At 36.7% G+C, this 17,369-nt stretch overlaps 1 protein-coding gene across 1 annotated transcript in view; it reads left to right on the plus strand.

The window, feature by feature from the left end:
- Positions 1-17,369, plus strand: part of WDPCP (WD repeat containing planar cell polarity effector) — a gene marked incomplete at both ends in the record, with an annotated part of 270,224 nt that overhangs the window by 4,893 nt on the left and 247,962 nt on the right. The gene's annotated exons all lie outside the window — the stretch shown is intronic.

Consider the following 17,369-nt stretch of genomic DNA (forward strand, 5'->3'; position numbering starts at 1 on the left):
AAAATCCTAAAGATGCTACCAGAAAACTGCTAGAGCTAATCAATGAATTTGGGAAAATAGTAGGATACAAAATTAATGCACAGAAATGTCTTGCATTCCTATACACTAATGATGAAAAATCTGAAAGAGAAATAAAAGAAACACACCCATTTACCATTGCAACAAAAAGAATAAAATACCTAGGAGTAAACCTACCTAAGGAGACAAAAGATCTGTGTGGAGAGAACTAGAAGACACTGGTGAAAGAAATTAAAGATGATACAAACAGATGGAGAGATATACCATGTTCTTGGATTGGAAGAATCAACATTGTGAAAATGACTCTACTACCCTAAGCAATCTACAGATTCAATGCAATCCCTATCAAACTACCAATGGCATTTTTCACAGAACTAGAAGAAATTTTACAATTTGTATGGAAACACAAAATACCCCGAATAGCCAAAGCAATCTTGAGAAAGAAAAATGGAGCAATCAGGCTCCCTGACTTCAGGCTTCCTGACTTCAGACTATACTACAAAGCTACAGTAATCAAGACAGTATGGCACTGACACGAAAAAAGAAAGAATAGATCACAGAACAGGATAGAAAGCCTAGAGATAAACCCATATACATATGGTCACCTTATCTTTGATAATATGGCAAGAATATACAATGCAGAAAAGACAGCCTCTTCAATAAGTGCTGCTGGGAAAACTGGACAGCTACATCTAAAAGAGTGAAATTAGAACACTTCCTAACATCATGCACAAAAATAAACTCAAAATGGGTTAAAGACCTAAATGTAAGGCCAGAAACTATCAAACTCTTAGAGGAAAACATAGGCAGAACACTCTATGACATCAATCACAGCAAGATCCTTTTTGACCCACCTCCTAGAGAAATGGAAATAAAAACAGAAATAAACAAATGCTACCTAGTGAAACTCAAAAGCTTTTGCACAGCAAAGGAAACCATAAACAAGACGAAAAAACAACCCCCAGAATGGGAGAAAATATTTGAAAACGAAGCAGCTGACAAAGGATTAATCTCCAAAATATGCAAGCAGCTCATGCAGCTCAATATCAAAAAAACAAACAACCCAATCCAAAAATGGGCAGAAGACCTAAATAGCCATTTCTCCAAAGAAGATATACAGATTGCCAACAAACACATGAAAGAATGCTCAACCTCACTAATCATTACAGAAATGCAAATCAACACTACAATGAGGTATCACCTCATATCGGTCAGTATGGCCATCACCATTAAAGCTACAAACAGTAAATGCTGGAGAGGGTGTGGAGAAAAGGAAACCCTCTTGCACTGGTGGTGGGAATGTAAATTGATACAGCCACAATGGAAAATAGTATGGAAGTTCCTTAAAAAACTAAAAATAGAATGACCATACGACCCAGCAATCCCACTGCTGGGCATTTACCCTGAGAAAAACATAATTTAAAAAAATCATGTACCACAGTGTTCATTGCAACACTGTTTACAATAGCCAGGGCATGGAAGCAACCTAAGTGTCTGTCAACAGATGAATGAATAAAGAAGATATGGTACATATATACAGTGGAATATTACTCATCCATAAAAAGAAACAAAATTGAGCTATTTGTAGTGAGGTGGATGGACCTAGAGTTTGTCATACAGAGTGAAGTAAGTCAGAAAGAGAAAAACAAATACCGTATGCTAACAAATGTAGATGGAATCTAAAAAAGAAAAAGGTTCTGATGAACCTAGATGCAGGATAAGAATAAAGGCACAGACATAGAGAATGGACTTGAGGACATGGGGAGGGAGAAACATAAGCTGGGACGAAGGGAGAGAGTAGCATCTACATATATACACTAGCAAATGTAAATAGATCACTAGTTGGAAACAGCTGCATAGCACAGGGAGAGCAGTTCGGTGCTTTGTGACCACCTAGAGGAGTGTGGTAGGGATGGTGGGAGGGAGACGCAAGAGGGAAGGGGCATGGGGATATATGTATACATAAAGCTGATTCACTTTGTTATACAGCAGAAACTAACACAACATTGTAAAACAATTATACTCCAATAAAGATGTTTAAAAAAAAAGGGTATAAACCCACAAGGACTGAGAGACTAGGAGAGGAGACAATTTCTGTTGAATAGTTTTTGGAAGGGATGGAGGAGTTACCAAAGGTTAAAAATCTGAATATCAAATGTTTACGGAGAATTCCAGTGACAACCAATTTGGGTCTCAAAACTTTAGAGAGGTACAGATATTTGAGGAGTCAGGTACTGCAGAAGGATAGAGTTGTGGCATGGGGTGATAAGTAAGGGAGTTGAAAATCTGTGTACGAAGCAGTGAGATACTTTTCATACTGTGGAAATACTTTATTTAGGGAGGTTCAGAACTAGCTGTAGTGGAAGAAGACGGGAGAGGTGCTGAACTGAAAACAGGGATGAAGTGAAAGCCTACATACTAATGGGTGAGGGCCTCTTAATCCTTTTATAATCAGATTAATCTTAATCTGAGAATGTCACAGGCAGTTGTACACTTTCCATGAAAGAAGAAGCTGAGGGCCTCCTCTCCAGAGAGACTGCATGGCCCCAGAGAGAAGCCCTATCTATGTTGATTTCTGAGTTGGTCCTCTGGTGAAATACCCTGGTCCCTGAGTGGTCAGTGAAACCCAGCAGTTGGCAAGCAGTGTTCATGTATATTGAGCTCTCCAGTGCCTCACTTCAAAATATGAACAGCAAGAAAGGAAATATAGATGTTTCAGGAAACATTTGAAAACTGTATTAATCTTGTGGAAATTAAAAATATGTAGCAGAAAAAAAATTTTTTAACTCAAAAGAGTAAAAGAAATTGTGTCAGAAAATAGAAAAAAAAAAACCAATAAAATGAACTTATTTCACTCCTGGCAAATGTATGAATTGGTCCTGCCTCTTAGGAAACAATTTGGCATCATCTAGTATAGTTGAAGATGTATGTTGCCTACCAACCAGTAATTCTACTCCTAGATATGTGAAAGCCTTGATAACTTTTGCACCAGGAGACGTAAAAAAATGTTCATAATAGTACTGTTTGTAATGCAGGAAACAAGAAACCATCCAAATATCAGTCAGCCAGAGAATGGATAGATGTATGCAATAGTGAAAGTGAATGAATTACAGCTGCATGCAGCAACATAGATGAATGTCAGGAATATGATATAGGGCAAAAAGTTTAAAAAGTAAGTGCAGAAGAGTACATACAGTATGATTGCATGCAGAGGAAGTTCAAAAACAGGCTAAATTAAGTAATATATTGTTTCAGGAGACAAATATATGTGGTAATACTATAAAGAAAATTAGATTATAAACACAAAATTTAGTATAGCTCTGAGAAGGAAGGGAGTGGAAGTGAAATAGTAAAGGGCACAGAGGAAGTAAAAGATAATGTTCTTGGAGGAGGGTTCAAGATGGCAGCATAGGAAGATCCTGAACTCACCTCTTCCCACAGACACAATAAATTTAACTACATATGGAAAATGGATGAATAGAGCCTCTACAACAAAAGGTAAAAGGACAGCATTGAGATAGGTAGGAGAGAGAGAGACAGTCTTGCCAAGGGAAAAATCCACATCCCAGCCACACTAATCCACAATTGGGAGGGATAAAAAGGTACGGATGTTTTCTCTGAGCTGTGAGGGATTCAGGTTCCACGTCAGGCATCCCAACCTCTAGATCCTGCACAGGAGAGACAAGCGACCAAAATACCTGGCTTTGAAAACCAATGGGGAATATGTCTAGGAAAATTATAGAACTGTGGGGAACAGAAAACCCACTCCTACAGGGTGTGCATGCAAACTCACTTGACCTGAAAACCAGCACAAAAACACCATACTGAGAAGCACATGGACCACAGGTGAAGGGGACCCACTTACTAATCTTGAAGCATCTTCCAGAGAGGCAGGAACCAACTGAGACACTCCCTGGGAACTGAGACACTGGTCAAAGCATTTTTGCAATTTCAGGCTACCTTCAGAGTTCTGGTGCAGGTGAGCACTATTTTGAAATTTTCCCTCTAACCTTTTAGAAAGGAGAGGGAGAACTAGAAATGACTTTGGAAAGGACTGGGAGAAATAACTGATTTACTTAATACATAGAAATAAACACAGGGACTTAGGCAAAATGAGACAGAAACATATTCCAATCAGAAAAATATGACAAAACCTCAGAAGAAGAGCTAAGGAAAATGGAGATAAGCAATCTAGTGTATAAAGAACTCACAGTAATGATTATAAAAATGCTCACTGAGCTCTGGAGAAGAATGATGAACACTGTGAAAACTTCAGCAAAGATATAGGAAATATAAGAAAGTAATAAACAGAAGTTATAACTGAACTAAAGAATATGCTAGAGGGGTTCAACAGCAGACTGCATGAGGTAGAAGAATGAATCAGTGGGCTAGAACACAGAACAATGGAACTCACCCACACAGAGCAACAAAATGAAAAACAAATTTAAAAAAGTGAAGATAACTTAAGAGACCTTTGGTACAACATCAAGCAGAATAACATTTGGACTATAGGGGTCCCAGAAGGAGGAGAGAGAGAGCAAGGGCTAGAAAAATTATTTGAAGAAATAGTGGCTGAAAACTTCCCTATTTGGGGAAAGGAAACAGACAGGTCCAGGAAGCCCAGAGAATTCCGAATAAGATGAACCCAAAGAGATGCACACCAAGACATGTTATAATTAAAATGGGAGAGGTTAAGGGTAAAGAGAGAATCCAGAAAGCAGCAAGAAAAAAACAACTAATTTTGTACAAGGGAAACCCCATAAAGGCTATGAGCAGAAATTTTCAGCAGAAACTTGACAGGCCAGAAGGGAGTGGCATGTCATGTTCAATGTGCTGAAAGAAAAAAACTTCCAACCAAGGATTCTCTACCTAATGAGGTTATCATTCATAATTGAAGGAGAGATGAAGAGTTTCCCAGATAAGCAAAAACTAAAGGAATCTGTTACCTGCCCTACAGGAAATGTTGAAAGGACTTCTTTAATTTTAAAGGAAAAGAAATGGTACTAATTAATAATAAGAAAATATACAAAAGTAAAAATCTCACTAGAAAAGGTAACTATATAATAAAGGTAGTGGATCAATCACTTTTATAAGGCAAGCATGCAGGTTAAAAGACAAATGAAGTAAAACTAACTAAAATTACAATAATTAGTTAAGAGATGCATAAAATAAAAAGATGTAAAGTGTGTCGATGAAAGTATAAAATGTTGGGGGGATAAAAGGATAAAACTTTGGAATGTGTTCAAATTTTAGTTGTTACCAACTTAAAACAGGCCACTATTTAAATAGGATGTTATATGTGAACCTCACTGTAACTACAAGGAAAAAATTATAGTAACTACACTAAAGAAAATGAGAAAGGAATCTAAATATCATGTTAGAGAAAACTGCTAAAGCACAAGGGAAGAGAGAAAGAGAAGAAAAAAGGAACAGAGAACTTCAAAAATAGCCAGAAAACATTTAACAAAATGGAATAATTACGTACTTATCAATTATTACTTTAAATGCAAATGGACTAAATTTACCAATCAAAAGTGGCTGAATGGATAAAAAAAGAAGACCCATCTATTGGTTACCTACAAGAGAATTACTTCTCTTGTAATTCTTGAAACACACAGACTTAAAGTGAAGAGATGGAAAAAGATATTCCATGCAAATGGATGTGAAAAGAAAGCTGGATTATCTATACTCATATCGGACAAAATAGACTTTAAAACAGAGACAGTAATAAAAGATAAAGAAGGGCATTACATAATGATAAAGGGGTCTATCCAGCAAGAAAATATTAACATTTATAAATGTATTTGCACCCAACAGCGGAGAACCAATATATATTAAGCAAATAATAACAGACTTACAAGAAAAATTGAAAGTAATACAATAATACTAGGGGACTTTAACACCCCATTTACATCAACAAATAGATCATCCAGACAGAAAATCAATACAGAAACATTGGACTTAAATGACACATTAGTCCAGATTGACTTAATAAATATAGAACATTCTGTTCAAAATCAGCAGAATGCACATTTTTCTTAAGTACACATAGAAACATTCTCCAGGATAGATCACTATTAGGTCATAAAACAAGTCTCAGTAAATTGAAGAAGATTGAAATCACATTAAACATCTTCTTTGGCCACAGTGGTATGAAACTAGATATCAGTCACAAGGAAGAGGCCAGGAAAAAGCACAAAAAGGTGGATATTAAATAGCATGCTACTGAGCAACCAGTGGGTCATCAAAGAAATCAAACAATACTTAGATACAAATGAAAACAGAAATATGTCATATCAAAATCTATGTGATGCAGCAAAAGGAGTTCTAAGAGGGAAGGTCATAGCAATATAGGCCTACTTCAAAAAGCAAGAGAAATCCCAAATAAGCAATCTAACTTTACACCTAAAGGAGCTAGAAAGAGAAGAACAAATGAAGCCCCAATTAGTAGACGGAAGGAATAATGAAGATCAGAGCAGGAATAAATGAAATAGAGACTAAAAAAAAAAAAAAAAAAAAAGAACAGAAAAGATAAGTGAAACAAAGAGCCAGTTCTTTGAAAAGATAAACAAAACCAACAAACCTTTAGCTAGAATAACCAAGGAGAAAAGGCTCAAAATCAGAAATGAAAGAAAAGTTACAGCTGATACCACAGAAATGCAAAGGATCATAAGAGACTACTGTGAACAACTATACACCAACAAATTGGACAACATAGAAGATAAATTCCTAGAAAGATACAATCTTTACAGACTGAATCATGAAGAAATAGAAAATCTGTATAGACTGATTACTAGTAAGGACATTGAAACAGTAATCAAAAGCCTCCCAACAAACAAAAATAGAGGACCACACAGCTTTTCTGGTGAATTTTACAAAACAGAGATTTAATACCTGTTCTTCTCAAACTATTCCAAAAGGTTGAAGAGGAGGGAAACATTCCAAACATTTTATACTACCAAAACCAGGCAAGGAACCACACAAAAAAGAAAATTACAGGCCAATTCTTGATGAACATACATGTAAAAATCCTCAACAGAATATTGGTAAACCAAATCCAACAATACATTAAAAGGACTGTGCACCATGATCAAGTAGGATTCAGGGATACAAAAATGTTTTATCACCCACAAAGCAATCAACATGATATATCATATTAACAAAATGAAGGATAAAAATCATACAATTATCTCAATAGATGCAGAAAAAAAATATTTGACAAAATTCAACATCCATCTATGCTAAAAACTTACAGCAAAGTTGGTATAGGCAGAATTTACCTCAATGTAATAAAGGCCATATATGACAAACCCAAGCTAACATCAGTGGTGAAAAGCTGAAATCTTTTCCCTTAAGATCAGGAGTAAGACAAAGATGTCTATTCTCAGCACTTTTATTCAACATAATATTGGAAATCCTAGCCATAGCAGTTAGGTGAGGAGAAAAAAAGGTATCTAGATCAGAAAGGAAGAAATAAAGCTGTCACTATTTGCAGATGACATGATACTATATAGAGATAACTCTAAAGACTCTGCCAAAAAAAATGGTATAACTAATAAATGAATTTAGTTAAGTTGCTGTATACAAAAATCAATGTACAGAAATCTGTGGTATATCTATGCACTAATAACAAGCTATCAGAGAAATAAAACAATCCCATTTACAATTGCATCAAAAAGAATATAATACCTAGGAATAAACGTAATCAAGGAGTCGAAAGACCTATACACTGACAAGTACAAGACGCTGATGTAAGAAATTGAAAAATATATCAATAAATGGAAAGAATATTCCATGTTCATGGACTGGAAGCATTAATATTGTTAAAATGTCCATTCTACCCAAAGCTGTCTACAGGCATACCTTAGAGACATTGTGGGTTCAGTTCTAGACCACTCCAAAAAAGCAAATATCTCAAAGTGAGTCACAAATGCTTTGGTTTCCCAGTGCACATAAAAGTTATGTTTACACTATACTGTCATCTATTAAGTGTACAGTAGCATTATGTCTTTCAAAACATTGTACGTACCTTAATTTAAAAATATTTTATTGCTAAAAAATGCTAAATGTCGTATGAGCCTACAGCAAGTTGTAATCTATTTGCTGGTGGAATGTTTTGCCTCAGTGTTGATGGATGGTGGTTGCTGAAGGTTGGGGTGCCTGTGGTAATTTCTTAAAATAAGACACCAGTGAAGTTCGCCACATTGATGGACTCTTCCTTTCACACATGATTTCTCTGTAGCATGTAGTGCTGTTTGATAGCATTTTACCCAGAGTAAAACTTCTTTCAAAATTGTAGTCAGTCCTCTAGAATCCTGTTGCTGCCTTATCAACTAAGTTTACATAATATTCTAAATCCCTTGTTGTCATTTCAGTAATCTTCATAGCATTTATACCAGGAGTAGACTTATTTCATCTCAAGAAACAACTTTCTTTGATCATTCATAAGAAGCAACTCCTTAAGTGTTAAAGTTTTCTCATGAGATTGCAACAAAATTCAGTCCTATCTTCAGGCTCCACTTCTAATTCTAGTTCTTTTGCCATTTCCCCCACATCTGCAGTTACTACCTCCACTGAAGTCTTCAGCCCCTCAGAGTTATCCATGAGGGTTGGAAACAACTTCTTCCAAACTCCTGTTAATGTTGCTATTTTGACCTTTTCCTGTGAATCATGAATGTTCTTAATGGCACCTAGAATGGAGAATCCTTTCCAGGTTTTCTTTTCTTATCCTTTTTTTTTTTTTTTGGCCATGCCACATGGCTTGCAGGATCTTAGTTCCCTGGCCAGGGACTGAACTCGGGCCCCAGCTGTGAAAGCACTGAGTCCTAAGCACTGGACCACCAGGGAATTCCTAGAAGGTTTTCAATTGCATTTGCCCAGATCCATCAGAGGAATCACTGTCTGTGGCAGCTATAGCCTTAAGAATTGTATTTCTTAAACCATAAGACTTGAATGTCAGAATTACTCCTTTATCCATGGGCTGCAGATGTTGTGTTTGTGCTAGCAGGCATAAAAACAACATTAATCTCTTTGTACATCTCCATCAGAGTTCTTGGGTGACCAGGTGCACTGTCAATGAGTAGTAATATTTTGAAAGAAATCTTTGTTTCTGAGCTGTAGGTCTCAAGGGTGGGCTTAAATTATTCATTAAATCATGTTGTAAACAAATGTGCTGTCATCCAGGCTTTGTGGTTCCATTTATAGGGCACAGATAGAGTAGATTTAGCAGAATCTTAAGGTCCCTAGGATTAGTGAGCATTGGCTTCTACTTCAAGTCGGCAGCTGTATTAGCCCCTAACAAGAAAGTCATCCTATCTGTTGAAGATTTGAAAGCAGTCATTGACTTTTCCTCTCTAGCTATGTAATTCCTAGATGGCATCTTCTTTCAATAGAAGGTTGTTTGTCTACATTGAAAATTTATTGTTTAGTGTAGCCAGCTTCATTAATTTTATCTTAGCTAGGTCTTCCAGATAACTTGCTGTAGGTTCTACATCTGCACTTGCTGCTTCACCTTGTACCTTTATGTTCTGGACACGATTTCTTGCCTTAAACCTCATGAACCAACCTCTGCTAGCTTTAAACATTTCTTCTGCAGCTTCCTCACCTCTCTCAGTCTTCATAAAATTGAAAAGAGTTAGGGCCTTGTTTTGCATTAGGGTTTGGCTTAGGTTATGTGGTGGCTGATTTATCCAGGCCACCAAAACTTTCTCTATATCAGCAATAAAGTTGTTTCACTTTCTTATTATTTGTGTGTTCAGTGGAGTAGCACTTTTACTTTCCTTTAAGAACCTTTCCTTTGCAGTCACAACTTAGCTAACTGTTTGGCTCAGGAGGCCTAGCTCTCAGCCTATCTTGACTTTCAACATGCCTTCCTCAGTAAGCTTAATCACGTCTTTTTTTAAATTAAATTAAATTTTTTTGTTTGTTTATTTTTGGCTGCATTGGGTCTTCATTGCTGAGCGTGGGCTTTCTCTAGTTGCGGCGAGTGAGGGTTTCTCATTGCGGTGGCTTCTCTTGTTGTGGAGCATGGGCTCTAGGTGTGCGGGCTTCAGTAGTTGTGGCTCGTGGGCTCTAGAGCACAGGCTCAGTAGTTGTGGTGCACAGGCTTAGTAGCTCCGTGGCATGTGGGATCTTCCCGGACCAGGGCTCGAACCCTTGTCCCCTGCATTAGCAGGCAGATTCTTAACCACTGTGCCACCAGGGAAGCCAATTATTTCTAACTTTTGATTTAAAGTGAGGGACATGCAACTCTTCCTTTTACTTGAACACTTAGAGGCCACTGTAGGGTTATCAACTGGCCTAATTTCAATATTGTTGTGTCTCAGGGAGTAGGAAGGCAAGAAGAGAGGGAGAGAGATGGGAGAACAGTCTGTCAGTGGAGCAGTCAAAACACACACATGACATTTATCACTTAAGTTAGCCTTCTTATATAGGTGCGGTTCATGATGCCCCAAAACAGTTACAGTAGTAACATCAAAGATCACTTATCACAGATCACCATAACAAAATAATAGTAATGAAAATGTTTGAAATATTGCAAGAATTACCAAAATGTGATAGAGACATGAATTAAGCAAATGCTATTGGAAAATGGTGCCTGTCGACTTGCTCAGTGCAGGGCTGCCACAAACCTTCAATTTGCAAAAAAGCAATGTCTGAGAAGCAGTAAAGTGAAGTGCAGTAAAAGAGTTATGCCTATATAGATACAGTGTAATCCTTACCAAAATTCCAATGGCACATTTTGCAAAGCTAGAACAAATAATTCTGAATTTTGTATGGAACCACAAAAGATCCCGAGTAGTCAAAACAATTTTAAGAAACAGTAACAAAGCTGGAGGTACTACACTTCCTGATTTCAAACTATACTACAAAGCTGTGGTAATCAAAACGGTATGGTACTGGCACAAAAACAGGCACACAAATCAATGGAACAGAATTGAGAGACCAGAAATAAACCCACACATAAATGGACATTTAACTTATGACAAAGGAGCAAAGAACATAGAGTGGAGAAAGGATGGTCTCTTCAATAAACTGTGTTGGGAAAACTGGATAGCCACATGGAAAAGAATGAAACTAGACCACTATCTTATACCATACAGAAAAATTAACTGAAGATGGATTAAAGACCTGAATGTAAGACCTGATATCTTAAAATTCCTAGAAAAAAACATAGGTGGTAGACTCCTTGACATCGATCTTGGAGATGATTTTTGACATCAAAAGCAAAGGCAACAAAAGTAAAAATAAACAAGTGGGACTACATCAAACTAGAAAGCTTCTGCACAGCAAGGGAATCCACCAACAAAATGGAGAAGACATTTGCCAATCATATATCTGATAAGTCCAAAATATAAACTCAATAACAACAACAACAACAACAAAAACTGATTAAAAATGGGCAGAGGATCAGAATAGACATTTTTCCAAAGAAGACATACAGATGGCCAACAGGCACATGAAAAGATGTTCAACATCACTAATAATAGGGAAATGCAAATCAAAACCACAATGAGATACCACCTCACACCTGTTAAAATGGCTGTTATCAAAAAAACAAGAAATAACATTTATTGGAGAGGCTGTAGAGGAAAGGGAACCTTACACACTGTTGTTGGAACTATAAATTTATATAGCCACTATGGAAAACAATATGGAGATTCCTCAAAAAATTAAGAGTAGAGCTACCATATGACCCAACTATTCCACTTCTGGGTATTTATCCAAAGAACATGAGAACAGTAATTTGAAAAGATATATGCACCCCTATGTTCATTGCAGTATTATTTACCATAGCCAAGACATGGAAACAACCTGAGTGTCCATCGATGGATGAATGCATATAGATGATGTGTTATATTTATACAATGGAATAATACCCTAAAAAAGAATGCCCTGTGCAACAACATGGATGGACCTTGAAGGTGTTTTGTTCAATGAAATAAATCAGATGGAAAAAGACAAATACCCTGTAATTTTTACTCCTATGTGGAATCTAAAAAACATAACAAAGGAATAAACAAAATAAAACAATAGCAAACTCATAGATACAGAGATCCGATTAGTGGTTACCAGAGAGGAAGGGGATTAGGGGTTGGGTGAAATGGCTGAAAGGGGCAACTGTATGGTGATGTATGGTAACTAGACTTGTGGTGGTGATCACTTTGTAGTGTGTAAGATGTCGAATTTTAATGCTGTACACCTGAAACTTACAAAAGTTCTTTTTTTAGATTTGTTTATGTTTTTAATTTTACATATATTCTTGTGTTTTGTTTTTAAACATATAATCTTTTATATTTATCCAATAATTAAAACAATTTAAAACCAAAAATATTAAACATCATTTTCAGCATAAGACTTTTATTTAGTAATAAATATACATTCAGAGAAAAACTCTGAGAGACAACAAAATGTTATTAATAGCTGTCTCCGAAGGGTGGAAATACAGTAAATTAAACTGTTTTGTTCTTTCCTTATTTTCTCAATTTTATACAGTGAACATATTACTTTTATAATCAAGAAACCAAATTATATTAAAATATGTATAAATATGATAGAAAAAAGGAAATGAATGCTGTGACCAAAGACAGTAGTGCACAAAGGCCCCAGGGGGCAGTAAGATCCTCTGCCCCAACTGGATCTTCAGCAGGGCTATCTATTCTTCCTGCTGGGGGCATTCTTCTCTTTGAACCCATGTGCAGTCATACTTCTTCTTTAGGGCACAGCTTTAGTAAGTGACCTAGAGAAGCCTTCCCTGCCATTTAGACTAAGTTAGTAACCCTCTTACATGCTCTCATTATGCTTGACATTTAAAGTATTTTTTGAATTGAGGTATAATTGACTTATTATATTAGTTTCTGGTGTACAGCATAATGATTTGATAAGTCTAGTTAACATCCACCACCATACATGGTTACAAAAGTTTTTTCTTGCGATAAGAACTTTTAATATTTACTGTCTTAGCAACTTTCAAATATGCAATACATTATTATTAACTATAGTCTCCATGCTGTACATGATATCCCCATGACTTGTTTATTTTATAACTGGAAGTTTGTACCTTTTGACCCCCTTCACCCATTTCACCCACCTTCCCCTTCACCCTACTGACTCTGACAACCAATCTGTTCCCTGTATCTGTGAGCTTGTGTTTTGTTTGTTTGTTTTTAAGATTCTGCGTATAAGTGAAGTCATATGGCACTGTCTTTCTCTGACTTATTTCACTTAGCATAATGCCCTCAAGGTCCATCAAGATGTCACAAATGGTAGGATTTCATTCTTCTGATGGCTTAGTAGTATTACATTGTGTATATATACCACATCTTCTTTATCCATTCATCCATCGATGGACACTTAGATCTTGGTTATTGTAGGTAATTCTGCAATGAACATGATATAATGGTACCTATACCTTTTTGAATTAGTGTTTTCATGTTCTTCGGATAAATACCTAGAGGTGAAGTTGCTGCATCATATGATAGTTCTATTTTTAATCTTTTGAGAAACCTCCATACTGTTTTCCATAGTGAGCGCACCAATTTGCATTTCCACCAGCAGTGCTGAAGAGTTCCCTATTCCCCACATCCTCGCCAACACTTGTTATTTCTTGTCTTTTTGATAAATGCTATTCTAATTTGAAGTAATCACAAACTTTTACAGAAAACTTGTTAGTACAGAGAATTTTTTTTCTTGAACCATTTTAGAGTGAGTTTCAGATCTGATACCTCACCACCCCCAAATACTTTAGTGTGTATTTCCTATAGAAAATGTGTTGTCCCACATCATCTATATAACCATCAAAATCAAGAAATTAACAATGATAATAGTACTGCCATCTAATACTCAGAGTTTCACCAATTGTCCCTCCAATGTCATTTTTTATAGCAAATGATTCTCGTTCAGAATTACTTTTTTTTTTAGTAAAAGAAGGTGTGAAGAATGAAAAACACTGAAAAGAGTTATGCATGATCAGGATTTTCTAAGACTGGATTGAATTTAGTTGGGTAAATGGATTTTGTTAGGAATGGGCTAGAACAAGACTGGGTTTGGTTTCTCCCTCCAAAGTATTCTTGAAATTCTGCTTTTGACAACAGATTGTGTGAGTTTCTTTGCCTTTAAGTGACTTGTATTTGCTTTTGAGATCTTTTGAAACTTTGGTTAAGGAATAAGTATTGTCTCACAGTGACCTATGATCTTATTTGACCAAGTGTTTTAAAACTTTTTGACAAACTTCCCAAATATCAAGTTTTAATTGTTTCTTTTGATTTCCAGCTAACTTTGGGGTACTTTAGAGGTCCCCTGAGGTATCTTAAAGAGAAGTACTTAACTAGGATTATTTGGTATGTTAAGTTAAATGTAATCATTTGGAATTCTGGTTATTGTAACCAAGTTTCTTTATTGATTACACTATAATCAGATGTTTAACCATGGCTTTTAAGTCTTTTGTCATTTATAGATATTTTTGTACTCTGATGCTGTTACAAAAAGTGCTTCATCATCAAGGAGAGTCATAGAAAGGCTATGGAAGCAGTTACAACAGTTCCACACCACGATGATGTCTATGCGAGGATGACAGCCCATACTGACTTAAAACAAGGAGCTGTCTTGCCTCTGGGGCCCCTAGATCAGGCATCCAGAGATTTTTACTCCCTGACAGGCAGGGTCGACACACCCCACTCAGCTCTGAAGCAGTTACAGAAGACGGACCATTGCCCTTCTGCTTCTCATAAGAATATGGGAGTAAAATATCTGAGGGGGGAATGAAACAGGAGGGAAGGAGGCAGGGCACAACCTTTGAAAGAATGACATAGCCCGAGGACATGACATAAACTGATTAGAACCAAATGGGTCCAAGATGGTGGACAAGTCGACTTCCACTAGACCTTAAGCCTCAGTATACGCTCACTGTAACACATCAGCATGCTAAATGGCACGCCCACAGGTGTCATGACAGTTCCAAGACCAACCATAAGGATCAAAAAAGTGGGTGGTGGCCCAATTCCTGGAAATCCCCACCCCTTCCTGAAATAGCTGCAATAAGCCTCCCACTCATTAGCCTATGAGATTACCCACCCCTATAAAAACTGACAACCCCATACCCTGGTGCCTTTCTCACCTTGTGAGATGGCCCACACTCTGTCTGTGGAGTGTGTTTCTCTCTAAATAAATCCGCTTCTTACCTAAAAAAAAAAAAAAAAAAAGAAAAGAGACATGTTACATTTAGTTATCATGTCTCTATTCTCTTTAATTCTGGAACAAATCTTTCATCCTTTTAATTTTTTAAAATTTATTTTTTAACTTTTGTGACTAACACTTTTGAAGATTTTTTTACCACTTATTTTGTAGTATGTCCCTACATTTAGATCATTGAAGCTTCCTCTTAAGTAGGTTCAAATTATGCATATCTGGTGGGAATATTCCAGAAGTGATGCTGTATTCTCAATGCATCCTAACAGGCGGTGCACAATTTCAATTCCTGTCTTTATTGATGATGTTCATGATCACTTGGTTAAGGTGATGTCTGCTAGGCTTCTCCACTGCAAAGTTACTTTCTTCTTTGGAATTAATTAGTATTTTGTAAGGGAGGTACCTTGAAAATATGTGAATATCTTATTCCTCATTAAACTTTAAATATATTTTTAATTTATTTTATCCCTATGGGCTCAGGTACTGTTTTAGTCAATGATTTTAATCCATTAGTACCATTATTTAATTTGATGTTTAAGTTGTCCCTGATGTGGCCAGTGGGACCCCTTGCAAGCTGACTTCTCTGTCTTTGTGCCATGTCCCTGTCAATATTTGAGCATTTCCATTCTTTCTGGCACAACAGATCTTTCAGGCTCTTATTATACTTTCCCTTCCTCAGTGCTGGAATCAGCCAGTTCTCTAAGGAGCTTGGTTCCTTTTAGAGGAGAATAGTATCTAGAAGCCAAGGTGTGCTTTAGGTGCACTCATTGCTCTTGGAGTATCACTGCTCCCAGGTACTCTCAGTGGCCAGAGCTTAGGGAATGTATGTATGTATGCATACACACATACTTGCATCCACATTCACTTCTGTATATCAATATATCGAAAACCATGAGTTCATACCCGTACCTCAAATTCTAATCTGTCACCACAGGGTTCATTCTAATGTTCTCTCTTTTTATATTTGTACTTCTCTCTCACTGGGAAAGCTGACGCTTCCATATCTTTATTTACTTAAAATCACCCTGTATGCAGACAGTCTTCTGTCTCGGTGGCAGTTCCCTTCCCTGCATGGATGTTCTTTTCACCCCGTGTAGGTTCTGACACACTATGTTGGACTGTCCCTGTATGTGGATGTCTTCCTCACTTTATTCAGCCTCTAACACCCAACATGAGGCCATTGCTCCTATGAATGTGCTTCTCACCCTGTTAGGGTTCTGACATACTATGTCAGGCTGACTCTCCCTATGGACGCCTTCCTCATCCAGCTTAGGCTCTGGCCTTCCATGTGAGGTGGGTCTTATGCGGATGCCTTTCTATTCCTGCTTCGGTTTTAAAGATCCCCACTCTGGGCCAGATGCAGTAGGTCAGACTTGGACATAGAATTCAGGACCCCTTATTATCCTCATAGTTCTATTCTAGAGTTGTAATACTTGGATGCATGGAATGATGGAATATTCATTATGTACACATATTCATTATGTACACAGGATATGGCCTGTGTACATAATGCATATGGTTCTTGGATTTTTTAAGAATCTTTTTATTAAAAGTATTACATATGTATTGAAAAGTGTAAAGATTATAAAGATATGTTTTGAACTATCAAAAAGTGAACACACCCATAAAATCTTCACCCAGGTCACGAAATAAAATATTATCAGTACCCTAGGAGCCCTACTCATGACCTTTCCCTGGCACTCATTAGGTATCTTCAATATAACCAACAGAAATAAACTGCATTCTTTAAATTATATGTCCCAATTAGTGGCATGATGAATAAAATAGAGCTTCAGTAAGTACGCATGATTGACTATTTTGAAAAACTATATTTGAAAAATTAATTATAGCTTTTTTGAGGAAGTTTTATCATTCAGTTTGAGAAAGTTTGGAGCAGTCAGTCACTAGGGGGCAGCCTGCACTGCTTCCATTTCTTTAGAAATAGTTGTATCCTTTTGTTAGTAACTAGAATTATTTTGCATGGAAGGAAACAAATGTTACTTCAAAGAAAGAAATATTTCACTATTCACAGATAGGAAGAAAGTGGGCACAATTATTTTGTTCTCCTGTAATTCAACTGCAGGAACGGATTCCATGGTTAAATCACTCTCAGCATCTTGGAAGCCTAGCTTTGCTTTTGTAACCCCAGCAGAGCATCCGAATTT

Source organism: Hyperoodon ampullatus (genome assembly GCF_949752795.1).
Source record: "Hyperoodon ampullatus genome assembly, chromosome: 15".
NCBI classification, from domain to species: Eukaryota; Metazoa; Chordata; class Mammalia; order Artiodactyla; family Ziphiidae; genus Hyperoodon; species Hyperoodon ampullatus.